Source organism: Saccopteryx leptura, chromosome 1 (assembly GCF_036850995.1).
Source record: "Saccopteryx leptura isolate mSacLep1 chromosome 1, mSacLep1_pri_phased_curated, whole genome shotgun sequence".
Lineage (NCBI taxonomy): Eukaryota > Metazoa > Chordata > Mammalia > Chiroptera > Emballonuridae > Saccopteryx > Saccopteryx leptura.
The window spans coordinates 30,541,982-30,556,887 of NC_089503.1; the positions used below are offsets into that span (position 1 = coordinate 30,541,982).

The 14,906-nt window shown below is 38.2% G+C and overlaps 1 protein-coding gene across 3 annotated transcripts in view; it reads left to right on the forward strand.

Annotated features, from left to right (window-relative positions):
- The window catches only part of IMMP1L (inner mitochondrial membrane peptidase subunit 1), a 68,101-nt gene that overhangs the window by 17,356 nt on the left and 35,839 nt on the right, over window positions 1-14,906 (forward strand). For all 3 annotated transcript variants that reach the window (XM_066363909.1, XM_066363901.1, XM_066363892.1), the window contains exon 3: window positions 1,826-1,932. The gene's annotated coding sequence lies outside the window, so the exon portion shown is untranslated. The remainder of the gene's footprint in view (window positions 1-1,825; window positions 1,933-14,906) is intronic.

The following is a 14,906-nucleotide window of genomic DNA, read 5'->3' on the forward strand; positions in this document are numbered from 1 at the left end:
CTTTGTTTTAGTTAATTTGCTACGTCAGTATGTATACATTAAGTGATAAAAATAGAGAGGCACACATGCGCCAAATAAACGTGCTTATGGGTCGAAACTTGTTGTGATAGAAATGGACAGAAATTTCTGGTAGAAAACCTTATATTTAGTTGAATCTTCCAATCAGGTAAGATTGTTAAGGTCAAACACTGGGCCTATACATGGGTTTAAACAGTATAATATAAGCAGATGTTTTACAGAAAAAAATCTATCTTTTAAGGGCCCCAAATAAAAGGGAAAAAGATGGTGTCGTCATGAACAGGGGAGATTGAATAAAACAACAGTTGGAGTTGAAACAGTAAAGAGAGAGAAGATAAATGGACAGAAATGAGGAAATAGTAGAAACGTGCAGGATACAACAGCAAAGGCAAGAATAGGATAAGAGGAGAACTTTAAGGAGAACAAAAGATAAGAAATAACGCCATGAAGAGCTTAATGTTAAAGGGTAGAAGATTAGTATATGAGAGTTTCTTTCGGCTTCAGTCATATTAATGGTAATTGTTAGAGACAGTATAGTCTTGATATCATACACTCAAGATTCTCATGTCATTTTGCCAGAAGAAAATAGTAGGAACCTTTATACATATTCACTAGATTTCAAATAAATATTAGTTATATGATAGCATACTGATATGTGATATTGTATATTATATGTTATATGTAATTGTATATTTTAAGGTGACTATTCATATGCTGTTATCTTCTTTTAATGGCAAAATTTCATTTTCAGTGTAGACTCTCAAATGTCACATGTAAATATATAAAGAGCAATCTTTTTTTTTCTCAGTCATAAGACCTTATATGGAGTTATTATAGTTGAATATGAGGCAGGTTTTGACATCCAAGACATAAATATAATATGTTTTGCCTTTGTCATATTATTGGTGGTCACAGGGTTTATCAACAATATCATATGAATTCTTCATATTCAGTAACTATCTGACTAGTCAGTCTTAACACATCAGCATTGCAAACTACTTCTCTGCTGCCTTTTCATGCTTAAAATTGACTTCAGATAGCCCTGGCCGGTTGGCTCAGTGATAGAGCTTCGGCCTGGCATGCAGAAGTCCGGGTTTGATTCCCGGCCAGGGCACACAGGAGAAGAGCCCATCTGCTTCTCCACCCCTCCCCCTCTCCTTCCTCTCTGTCTCTCTCTTCCCCTCCTGCAGCCGAGGCTCCATTGGAGCAAAGATGGCCCGGGCGCTGGGGATGGCTCCTTGGCCTCTGCCCCAGGCGCTAGAGTGGCTCTGGTGGCAACAGAGCGATGCCCCGGAGGGGCAGAGCATCGCCCCCTGGTGGGCAGAGTGTCGCCCCTGGTGGGCGTGCCGGGTGGATCCCGGTCGGGCGCATGCGGGAGTCTGTCTGACTGTCTCTCCCTGTTTCTAGCTTCAGAAAAATACAAAAAAAAAAAAAATTGACTTCAGATATTCATGCTGACATGTAGATGTGAATTTGATATATTAGAACTGTATGTGGTGGTTGGCATGTCAACTTTAATCCCTTGAACCCAGTTCTCTCTAGGTTGATTGATATATTATGTCACTCATTTACTTTCTTCTACTTTAAATTCCCTCATAGATAAAGGACTTTAACATACTGTTTGTTTAAATCATTTTATCCAAAGTATAGTATCATTGGGTATCTGAATTCAAAATCCTGTTGACCTGCTAAGGAGGAAGATTCATCTTAACAACTGAGTGACAGTTGGTCATCTTATATTATATTAATTCAACTCTACATGGCCGAGAGAAGCCTTCACTTAATATAATTTAATTTTCTGCTTTAGGAATTCTGAAACCATGGATCACCCATATATGCTTTGAGACATGCTTTAGATGCTTGGAAACCCTGCACCTACTCTAAAAATTGAATGTGTTGTAGAACAGACCTATGGTAAGTGGACTTTATTCTTCCTTTTTCTTCTGTCCGTTTGATGTTCAAGTTAAGTCTCATGAATGTCCTAATGCTGCTCCCTGCTGGACACTGTAATTTTTGAAAGTTGGCACTTAATAGATGGGCAAATAACTGGTTAGCTGGACCCGCTGAGGAGGGGAATACTTGGCCTCATTCATACACACACACACACACACACACACACACACACACACACACACACAGACGACCAGTATACAACAAAAGCAACTCTGTTATCATAATGAGTGATACCATTGCCATTGTGGTGATATCTGGAGAATAATGGAAGTGCTGATAGTCTTGCTTTTAAATTTCATTGTCTTCTTTCTGTTTAGTGGCATCTAAAAGTTATAACAGACATACAATGAACGATGCTTGTAGGTGGTGGACTTTTTAGGATTTTCTAAATTGTTTATGTGTGTATATATGTTTGTAATTTAAATCAGTTTTTAAATTATTGTTATCATTATTATTTTTTCTTGTAATAAATTAAGCTCCTTGTATTATTGTTTTCTAAAGGAAGTGCTTAAAAAGGTGCCTGTGTAATAATTTAAATTAGCCCCTCGTTGGGTCTATTTTGAATGAGTCACCCTGTGTTACATTTTATATTTGTATATCCATCCTATAATCCAGCTATCGTGTCCTCTAGAGCATGCAGTGAACTACACTTACACAGAATGACATTGGGTTGGACCTCACATGTCATGTCTGTCCATTCTATCATGAACCCTCACATTGTATGCATACACATGTGCTGCCAAAGTTGTTTTAAAATATGTGAGAGTAAAAAATGTTTTTATTCCCACTTTTGAACTGAAATACTATATTTTTTTGGAGTACAGCCTGAACAAATTATTGCCTGGATGTAATAGACATTGTATTTTTAAAGTAATAATACATTTTCTTGAAAAGAAGGAAAAGTAACAGAAAAAACATTAAGCTAAGAAAAGATTTTTTTTGTGTGTGTCTGACAGAGACAAAGAGAGTCAGATAGGGACAGACAGGCAGGAATAGAGAGAGATGAGAAGCATCAATTCCTCGTTGCAGCTCCTTTAGTTGTTCATTGATTGCTTTCTCATATGTTCCTTGATGGGGGTGGGGAGACTACAGCCAAGTGAGTGACCCCTTTGCTCAAGCCAGTGACTTTGGGCTCAAGGCAGCGACCTTGGGCTTCAAGCCAGTGACCTTTGGGCTCAAGCCAGCTACCATGGGGTCATGTCTATGATCCCACGCTCAAGCCAGCGACTCTGCGATCAATCTGGTGAACCTGAGCTCAAGCCCGCAACCTTGGGGTTTTGACCCGGGTTCTCCACGTCCCAATCTTATGCTCTATCTACTGCACCACCACCTGGTTAGGCTAGCTAAGCAAAGATTTAACAAGGTAACTGATCTTATACTCTTTGACAGTATTATACTTTCTTGGTATCCATTGGAAAGCCTGTGAAATCTCTTAATAAGGATTATGGAGAATTAGGCATATTGAGTTGTTTCTTTATCATTAATATATTGCAATAAAAATTTGAAATGTAGACCAAGAAAATAAAATTGTTAGCAAACAAAGGAAAGTTTGTTCTTCCTTCTATGTAAGAATATATATATTATTTCTTCCTCTTATGTAAGAATATATATATTATTTCATTTTAAACTTTTTTATTGTAAAATATAGTATCATATAAAAGCATAAATGTATAGTAAAAATGAGTAAATATAAAGCAGACATCTATATTACCATTGATCATTACTGGCATCCCAGATACCCTTGATATAATCTTTTGTGTATGTGTATGTGTGTGTTTTTCTGAAGTGAGAAGCAGGGAGGCAGAGACAGACTCCCACATGCACCTGACCGGGATCCACCCTGCCATGGGGCGATGCTCTGTCCATCTGGGGCTTTGCTCTGTTGCAACCAGAGCCATTCTAGCACCTGAGGTGGAGGCCATGGAGCCATCCTCAGCACCCAGGCCAACTTTGCTCCAATGGAGTTTTGGCTGCATTGAGATAGAGAAATAGAGAAAAGGAGAGGGGTAAGGGTGGAGAAGCAGATGGGTGCTTCTTCTGTGTGCGCTGGCCATGGGCCGACACTTGACCACTGAGCCAACTGGCCAGGGTGATATAATCTTTTTAAAAAAATATTTTATTGTATTTATTGGGGTGTCATGGATTAATAAAGTTATATGAGTTTCAGATGCATAACTCTATAATACATCATCTGCATATTGTACTGTGTGTTTACTAGGCCAAGTCAAGTCTTTCCCATAACCATCTCTTCTCCCTCTACCCTCCTCCACCTCCCTCATCCTCCTTTTCCTCCTGCAGTCCCCACACCGTTGTCTGTGTCTGAAAGTTGTTTCTATGCTTAATCTCTTCACCTATATCACTTAGCTCCCCAGCCCCCATTCCTTTTGACCATTGCCGGTCTGTTCTCCATATCTATGAATCTGTCTCTATTTTGTTAGTTAATTTTGTTAATTGGATTCCACATATAAGTGAAATATATGGTACTTGTCTTCTTTGACTAGTTTATTTCACTAGGGAGGTTTGTGGTTTCTGGGTAAGTGGGAGGCTGGGAAGACAGCCGGGAAGGGACAGCATTCCTCGGGAAGGGTACAGGCCAGGAGTCGGAGGCGTTATGTTGAAGAGGCCTATCACAGTGCGGTTAGAGAACAGTGGGACAGATCACGTGAGTTAATCCAGTTTGTATTACCTGCGTGTACTCAAAACTGATACTGTCGAAGTCGTTACAGTGGAACATGTCTTTGGGTAGAAGCTCAGAGCCCCTTCTCAGTAGGGATGGCGGCAACTCAGCTGCCAGCACTGCCATTGCTCAGCCTGCTCCATTGATGAGGGAGGGTGGAGGAATGGCTCATGATATGATACATGGCCCAGGCCTTACAGTAGCCTGAAAGAGGAGCTCCTTGAGTACCTTTTTGGGGGTCAAGTCATTGGAAGTCATAACTCATGAGTATAGCTGTAGAATGTGGCTTTAATATTCAGGCTGCCAAAGAGGTCTGGAGGGTTTTGCTTGTATGTGTTGACAGTAATGAGCACAATTTCCTTGCTGGGCTAGACTTCTCTCAGCCCAGGCCATATGACAGCACTCTCTTTTTTTCTAGGGTTCCAGCTGTGACCCAACTCCAGCACCATCAGGCATGTGTGACCTTCCAACAGCTGGAAGGGCCTACCCCCTTTAGGTCTCTGTGGGGGTCCCACCCCTTTAGCTCTCCATGGGCATCCCACACCGTTAGCACCAGGGGTCAGCATTCCACTCCGCAGCAGGGTGTCCAGGGCTTTATCCAGCAGTTCCTGGTGGGTGGCAGCTGCACTCACAGACACAGAATGTGGCTGAGGTGGTGGAGCCAAGGTCCAGCCTTATGGCTAGACTCATAGCATGTGATGGATTCCCACCTGAGCCTGGAGACCTTGACTGACCTTCATGCTTCCCTTCGGGCTGGTGCTGCCCACGATGCTGCTGCGGCTCGAGGGCGTTGGCTGGCATACCAGGCGGCATGCGGTATGGGTGGGCCAACTGGTACGCATTGTGAGGAATCATGTATTCTTTCATCCTTGACTCACTTCTTTTTTTTCAGATTATCTATGTAGTTGCGTACAGTTTTATTCATTTTTATTATTAGTATATTATTCCTTTGGAGTGAATATGACAGTTTGTTTATTCTATTGTTGGTGAATGTTTGGGTTGTTTCTACTGTTTGTATATTATAATTGACATTATATGTATGTTCTTTTACATTTCATGTGTTTTTTATATGTCTCATGTGGGAAAAGTCATTAAAGAGAATTGGTTAGAGTGGTATTTTAAATTAATTTAACATGAGAAATTTGTTCTATCGTGAGAATAACACAATAAATACTGGAAAAGATTCTGAAGGGATTATAACTCCTTTTACTGTCAGCCTCAAATATGTGGTAAGATGGCCTATAGTTTAAACAAATAGTTTACATACAAATATAGATAGATAGAGGATATAATATAGTAACGCTTTGTTTTATTGTTTATGATCACGTTCTGTTTTCTGTAACAACTTTACTGATGAAGAAACTAAGGAGGGCTGGAGAAATTGTCACTTGAGCAAGGTCATTTAGCAAATTGGAGCTTGAAGCCAGACCCGCCTCTACTGGCAGTTGTACCTTAAAGAAAACAAAACGGAAAGTGAAGTCAGGATATTTTCTTGAGTGTATCCAGCTGTAAAAGTGGAAAGCTTGCCTGACTAGCTTTCAGATATTATCAGATATTCTTTTGCCTATTAACCGAGGACCCGTGTATGAGCGTAGGGGATGGTGCTGCTAAGCCCCCGAAGTGCTATCACACTTGATCACAGTCCTCTTTCAGAAGACAGCCATCGCACATTCTAGCTTTGAGAATTTTTTTTTTTTTTTTTTCATTTTTCTGAAGCTGGAAAACAGGGAGAGACAGTCAGACAGACTCCCGCATGCGCCCGACCGGGATCCACCCAGCACGCCCACCAGGGGCGACACTCTGCCCACCAGGGGGCGATGCTCTGCCCCTCCGGGGCGTCACCATGTTGCGACCAGAGCCACTCTAGCGCCTGAGGCAGAGGCCACAGAGCCATCCCCAGCGCCCGGGCCATCTTTGCTCCAATGGAGCCTTGGCTGCGGGAGGGGAAGAGAGAGACAGAGAGGAAAGCACGGCGGAGGGGTGGAGAAGCAAATGGGCACTTCTCCTGTGTGCCCTGGCCGGGAATCGAACCCGGGTCCTCCGCACACTAGGCCGACGCTCTACCGCTGAGCCAACCGGCCAGGGCGCTTTGAGAATTTTTACTTTGAGTAATTCCTCATCTGTGGGACTATTGTTGATGAATAGTATATTCCTCATTTGTTAACTTTGTGGATAAGTTAATCTTATCCTTTATGTGCCAAAATTTATTCAGTAGGAATATTTTCAAAAATGCTTCTAAAACCTAAAATTTACCCTCTGGGTCTTCTAAACAAGACAAACTACGGATAATTTAAGTTTTTGTTTTGTTCTGTTTTGGTAGCTCTGAGTTGGCATTGTGAACATCACTATTTCACAGAATTTATGTGATTTCCTCCAAGACCGTTATGCTGTGTAGTTCCCCTAAATTGTACTAGACTGATAAGCTTTTGTGTTCTGGGGGCTACATGTGATGTGTTTTTTTGTTTGTATGTTTTTGTTCTGTTTAACCTTTGCTGGGTAATTCTTGTTTTTTGCTCTTAGTTTATTATATTAACTCTAATATTAAAATCAGCATTTACCTAATATTATACATTGTTTATGTGAGAGCCTAAATATGGTTCTTCCCCATTTGCTAAGACATAGAATGGGTAGCAGCTTTTTCAGATTTACTTCGGGGTTGGCAACTAGGTGAGCCAGTTTGTCTCAGAGGACTTGCGATTATTTTACAACTGACTTCTGAGTGATTGAAATGAAACATAGATTGCACATACCAATGTATTCTTATTTGGGGAATAAAAACGATCATGTGCATGTTTTCTTACAAAACAGTGACAGACTGGGTTTACTTAAGGGTTTCTTCACATAGGAAGTCTAATGGAATTAAGTGGTTGTTTTCTAATTAAAAAATATTTGGTAGGATGAGTAGTGAAATAAAAACAATGTATTAGGTGACACTGCTTATTGGAAATGGCACTCATAAAGATTAAGCCACGTTTGAAATGGTAGCTTCTTAAAGGAAAACACAGAAATAGCACAGATTTGGTTTCATGAAAACATTTAAATGCTCAAAGAAAATACTCATTTAAAAGTGAAATGCATTTGACTGCTCGTCCAGTTATAAACTATTAAATGTGAATTAAAAAAACAACTTAGGGTAGGGATATTGTTAGATGGCAGGAACTTTTGGGGAGCTAGACAATTGCTATCCCAGGACAATAGACATCACTAGGGTAATTTTCAATATCAGTGAGGTGTTTTTAAAACTGAAATTCGTTTGCCCTTAAGCTTACTAAGTCAACAAATTGAACATGTGCATTTAGGGGGAAATAAACAAAGAGCTTCCTGTAGGTTTTTGCTATGAGAATATCTTTCAGAATTTGCCTTATGGGCAAAATATCTTAGAGGCCCAAAGAGAGACATAGCTTTTTCTAGGCTACATCTGCAATCCATTTGTATGTGGTGGAAGTATAAAATGACGCAGTGCCTGTAAAACAGCAACTTCTAGAAAAAGGCCAATGCATTTACACAGTTGTCTCAGTACCAGTTCTGGGAATTGATTACAGATATGCTTGTGTACTTATAGTATAACATGTGTCTAGGAGTTTTCACTTGAGCTCTTTTCTGTAGTAGCAAACTATTGGATACACCCCTAGTGCCTTCCAGTGAGATACCTGTTAAATGGTCTATGGCCTGTCTACAGTTGTAAATAAAGAAAGGACATTCTGGGCCCTGGCCAGTTGGCTCAGTGGTAGAGCATTGGCCTGGCGTGAAGTCCCGGGTTCGATTCCCGGCCAGGGCACACCGGAGAGGCGTCCATCTGCCTCTCCACCCCTCCCCCTCTCCTTCCTCTCTGTCTCTCTCTTCCCCTCCCGCAGTGAGGCTCCATTGGAGCAAAGGTGGCCCAGGCGCTGGGGATGGCTCCTTGGCCGCTGCCCCGGGCGCTGGAGTGGCTCTGGTCGCGACAGAGCGACACCCCGGAGGGGCAGAGCATCGCCCCCTGGTGGGCAGAGCGTCGCCTCCTGGTGGGCGTGCCGGGTGGATCCCCGTCGGTCGCATGCGGGAATCTGTCTGACTGTCTCTCCCCATTTCCAGCTTCAGAAAAATACAAAAAAAAAAAAAAAAAAAAAAGGAAAGGACATTCTGTATATGCACGTTTGAAAATTTTCAAACACACATTGTTATTTGAAAAGAACACTTCAAATAGGATAGTGTAAACTACTTTTTGTCCAAAAAGGAAAGGAATAAACATACGTACATATATTTAGAGATGCTTATATTTGTGTAAAGAAAATCTGGAAGAGTTTACAAAATCTAAATTCTGTGTGTGGATGGGTGAGGAAAACAGAGTAGATGGGACTTTAACTGCGTATCTTTTAGATTGTTTTAATTTTTGAATATGTGAACGTTTTGCTAGTTAAAAATAGTTTTATTTGTAAATCCACTGAGAGAGAAAGAAAGAGGGCAAGCCTACTATATTTTCCACAAAATTAATCAGTTTTACTCATTTACTCCCAAGTGCTTGGCAGATAGTAAGCACTGAATAAATATTTGTTATACAAATGAAAAATGAACTCCCTACTATTTTGATGATCACTTTTGTATCTTTTTAATATGAGAAAAACAGTGTTGTAAACCATATGTTGATTCCAGTGTAGAAATAAGAAAAACTATTTATGTGGGAGATAATGAGTAGCATAGATTCATTTATCATATTATCATAAAGTTCCTTTTTTAAATTAATTTTAATGGGGTAACATTAATCAATCAGGGTACATAGGTTCAGAGAAAACATGTCCAGGTTATTTTGACATTTGATTATGTTGCATACCCATCACCCAAAGTCATATAGTCTGTCACCGTCTATCTGGTTTTCTTTGTGCCCCTCCTCTCCCCCCACCCCGTCCCTGCCCCTCCCCACCCCCAGTAACCACCACACTCTTGTCTCTGTCCCTGAGTCTCATTTTTATGTCCCACCTATGTATGGAATCATATAGTTCTTAGTTTTTTCTGATTTACTTATTTCACTCAATATAATGTTATCAAGGTCCATCCATGTTGTTGTAAATGATCCGATGTCATTGTTTCTTATGGCTGAGTAGTATTCCATAGTGTATATGTACCACATCTTCTTTATCCAGTCATCTATCGAGGGCTTTTTGGTTGTTTCCATGTCTTGGCCACCGTGAACAATGCTGCAGTGAACATGGGGCTGCATGTGTCTTTACGTACCAGTGTTTTTGAGTTACGGGGGTATATTCCCAGTAGAGGCATTACTGGGTCATATGGTAGTTCTATTTTTAATTTTTTGAGGAACCACCATACTTTCTTCCATAGTGGTTGTACTACTTTACATTCCCACCAACAGTGGATGAGGGTTCCTTTTTCTGAGGGTTCCTTTTTCTCCGCAGAGTCTCCAACACTTGTTATTGTTGATAATAGCTAATGAACAGGTGTGAGGTGGTGTCTCATTGTGGTTTTGATTTGCATTTCTCTAATAGCTAGTGAAGATGAGCATCTTTTCATATATCTGTTGGCCATTTGTATTTCTTCCTGGGAGAAGTGTCTATTCATATCCTCTTCCCATTTTTTTTATTGGATTGTTTGCTTGTTTGTTGTTGAGTTTTATGAGTTCTTTGTATATTTTGGATATTAGGCCCTTATCTGTGCTGTTGTTTGAAAATATCATTTCCCATTTAGTTGGCTGTCTGTTTGTTTTGTTGTCAGTTTCTCTTGCTGTGCAAAAAGCTTATTAGTCTGATGTGGTCCCATTCATTTAAGGTAAGTGAAGGCGAAGTTTCATTTTATTATATGATATTGATGTTAAAGAATGAATTATATTTTCTTTACCTTCGTTGAAAAGTGAAGTAAAAGTTTTCAAGAGATTCTATTAAGTTTGGTAATAAGACTTCATAATTAACAAATAAAAGCTTATGAAATTTGAGGGCAAGGCAGGAAATGACAAACATGTATTACTACTGCCTTTCTTCTGTGCTGTTTTAGTTTCCCACATAAAGACAAAATTTCAGTCTGGAGACTGTTTTAGAAGCTCTGTTATAACAGCAGTAGCAGCAGAAGCTAGCTCTCCTAACACAAAAGCCAGGTATCTCTGAAAATATGGTATTATAGGCTGGGGAATAGAGAAAGGTAATAGGTGGATGGCTGTTGCTCCTCCATTTATGAGATCAGGAACTTACTCAGCTATTAAGTTGAAAAAATGATTAGTCAACTAAATAGTATCAGAACCCTTAGTTTTTTCCTCTAGATTATATAATATATGTCAGTTGTTTCTAAATTTCTTATGACAGAGATTTCGACTACCTTTGTGTATCTGTGTATTTGTGCATAAAACTGCCTTTTTTGAAGAACACTCTATGTACAGAAAAGTGCACGTAATATAAGAAAATAGTTCAGTGAATTTTTTAGAATCAAATAAACCCATGTAACCAACACCCACATAAAGAAAAAGAACATTTTTCAGTACCCTAAAAGATACTTTTATGTTCCCTTCCAGTCACTATTTCCCTCCCTACACTAGAATAACCACCTCCCTGACTTTTAGTAGTATAATTAGTTTTGCTTGTTTTTGTATTTTATATATATTATAGAATTATACAGTTTATTTGATGTCTGGTTTCCTTTGCTCATCTTTTTATGTCTTGAGATTTGTCTATATTCTTACATGAAGTCATACTTTGTTCATTTTCTTTGCTGTATTTCATTATATGACTATATCACAACTCTTTTTATCCATGCTGTTAATGGACATTAGGTGGTTTCCATTTAATTCTACTATAAGCATTTTTTTATTTAGACAATTAATTTTAATGGGGTGAGATTGATTAATTAGGGTACATAGATTCAGAGAAAACATCTCCAGGTCATTTTAACATTTGATTATGTTGTATAATCATCACCCAAAGTCAAATTGTCTTCCATCACCTTCTATTTGGTTTTCTTTGTGCTCCTTCCCTTTCCCCACCCCCTCCCTCTCCTCCCTTCCCCTCCCCCTGGTAACCACCACACTCTTGTCCATGTCCATGAGTCTCATTTTTTGTGTCCCACCTATGTATGGAATCATATAGTTCTTAGTTTTTTCTGATTTACTTATTTCACTCAGTATAATGTTATCAGGATCCATCCATGTTGTTGTAAATGATCCAATGTTATCATTTCTTACGGCTAAGTAATATTCCATAGTATATATGTACCACATCTTCTTTATCCAGTCTTCTACTGAAGGGCTTTTTGGTTGTTTCCATGTCTTGGCCACTGTGAACAATGCTGCAATGAACATGGGACTGCATGTATCTTTACGTACCAATGTTTTTGAATTATGGGGGTATATTCCCAGTAGAGGGATTGCTGGGTCATATGGTAGTTCTATTTTTAATTTTTTGAGGAACCACCATACTTTCTTCCATAGTGGTTGTACTACTTTACTTACATTCCCACCAACAGTGTATAGCATTCTATACATATCTCTTGATTAACATAGTTTTCTGTTTGCCTATTTTATTTTTCTGTTTGTGAAGTACTTTTTCCTCCCTCCCTCCCTCCCTTCTCTCCCTTTTCTCCCTTTCTTCTTTTTTCCTTCCTTCCTCTCTCTCTTTCTTTTTAGGAGGGGGGAGATAAACAGACTTCCGCATGTGCCCAGGATTCACCTCACAACCCCTGTCTGGGACAATGCTCAAATTAACCAAGCTATCCTCAGTGCCTGGGGCCAACATTCCAACCAGTGGAGCCACTGGCTGTGGGAGGGAAAGAGGCAGAGAAGGGAGAGAGGGAGGGGAAGAGAAGCAGATGGACGCTTCTCAGCGTGCCCTGATTGGGTATTGAACCTGGGATGTCTGCATGCTGGGCCTACGTTTTATCCACTGAGCCAACTGGCTAGGGCCCTTTTCATTTCTTTTGCTCATTTTTCTGTTGGGCTTTTTCTTTGATTTGTAGATGTTCTTCATATTCAGAATATGAGTTTTTCATCAAATATAGGTATTGCAAACATTTTTCCTACTGTGAGGTTTGCCTTTTCAATTTCTTAATAGTGCTTTTGATGAACAGGTGATTATGACTTTAAAGTAGTCTAGTTTGTCATATATGTTTAGTACTTTTTACATCTTGTTTAAGAAATATTTGTCTACTGCAAAGATACTCTGTGTTTTTCTCTAAAGTGTTACTGTTTTACCTTTGAGATCTTGTTGTTTTAGACTGTTTTTCATGTTAGTCAATTCTGCTCTGCTTTTTAGACTCAAGGATCTATACCTTTAGAGAGGAAAAGGAGGTGGACTTATGTTAATGATCATAATATTGTGCTTTTCACAAAATAACCCCTTAAGAAAACAGTGTGTTTATCTGTTTGCCTTAACTGTGGCTTTAATGTACTGCTCTGTTTATGTTGTTTGCCTTTAAGAAGAGTCTACAATATAATTCAGGGAAGAACTTTTAGGTGGGAAAATAATATATTATGATTTTCAATATTCTTAATAATACTAGTATTTATAAAAAAATTTTCCATGATATATAAAATTTGGTTGAAATAGTTATATACACAATCCCAGTTTTCTTACCCTGTTAAATTTTAGGATATTTAATTGAGGGGGAAATTAGGTTTTAATTTTTGTCACCAAAGCAATATAAAATGCTGGCTATTTAATTTGAGAATTATTTTTATAAACTTTTTAATTATTTTAATTTTTCTTGTGAGCATCCATTTGTGTACAAGTTATGAACATTCATAAGGCCTTCAATACCACTTATTATTTTTCAGAAATATTTGAGACATGTTTTGATTATTACTTGTATTGCAGAAAAGTGTTTTTATATACCCTGGTGTTTTAGTTTTTACCTTGTCAGTAATGTGTGTTATTAACTTATTGTATTACTTAATTTTACATATATTTCTTAATGAGAGTAATTGCCCATTTAAAATTTATTTTGTTTAATCGCAGTGTTGAAATTACAGAAAGGTGATTGTACTTGACTCTTAACTAAGCACTTAGATATTTTTCACTTGTCATCTACATTTCTTAGTTTAAAGCATCAAATTAAATAATATTTTATCTTGGCTTTTATTTTAATTCATGCATTCAAAAACGGAAATTCAGATAAAAGATAGTTTCAAAATAAATTCAGTATATTATTTATGAGTGGAGCAACACATTAGCATTGGGTTCACAATAGATCATATCGCTTTTATTCCATCTTACAAGCTTAGCAGCACAAACAGAATAATCAACATATTATTTGGCTGTCATCTGCTGAACAGAAACCAGAGATCACAAGGAGGTTTTCCCTAGCTGTGGTGATGGCCTTTTTGTTCCAAGCCCCCATCTGGGAGGGCCATGGTGTGTTATCATATGGAACGCGGGGTTTTCTGTAATCTGCTTAGCTGCACTGCAGTTTGAATCTTCATTCCATGTTTGTGTAATTTATAATTTTAATGAGACCATGGCTCTTGTGGGCTTTGAAATATATTAAAAGCTCTTTTGTGCATATGCTTTTGTTCTTGCTTAATAGGCTCAGTGTATTTAAAACTGATGAATTTTTATTCATGAATTTGGATGTCTGGGGATTAACTTAGACTGAATATCATTGCTCTCATATATTGATGGCTAGAAAGTTTTTTTTTAATTGTTATTATTTTGTTTTTATGTGTGTATGTCTGTGTCTGTGTACTTGTAACCAGAAAAGGAAAGAGATACGTAATGTAAAAAGAGGAGGAAAAAGAGGCATGGCTAGGTTTTAAAGAACTGTTTAGATAAGACCATTAATTTATTGAAACTCGTTTCATCTTTAGTCTTAGTATTTTAGATAATATTATAAAGGAATAATTGTGAAAAAGCAACTTTTAAATGAGTTAATACTTTATATACTATTGTTTATATTTAAATATACCAATGTGTGACAAAGATAGACTTTGTATTTTAATTGTACAGTATAATTTTTCAGTGGTTATACTAAATCGGCCATTAACTTTTCTTGAATTAAGTTAGGTATATATTTTACATTTTAACTGTTTACACTTAAATAGTTTTTTTATGTAAAACTCTTTTTGTTAATGAATTTTTCAAACCTACATTATCCGATGAGAAGACTGATGGAAAAGCAGCTTTCTAATAATTTATAAAATTGACCTTATTGCTAAAATTCTGAAGTATACTAAATGCTTCATATCTCTATATTATTACTTATGATATATTTTTTAAAATTTGAATATAAATAGTTATATAGCTCCTTAGGAAAAAGTCGTGGTCCTTGCTCGATCCAGACATGCTTTTTGAAA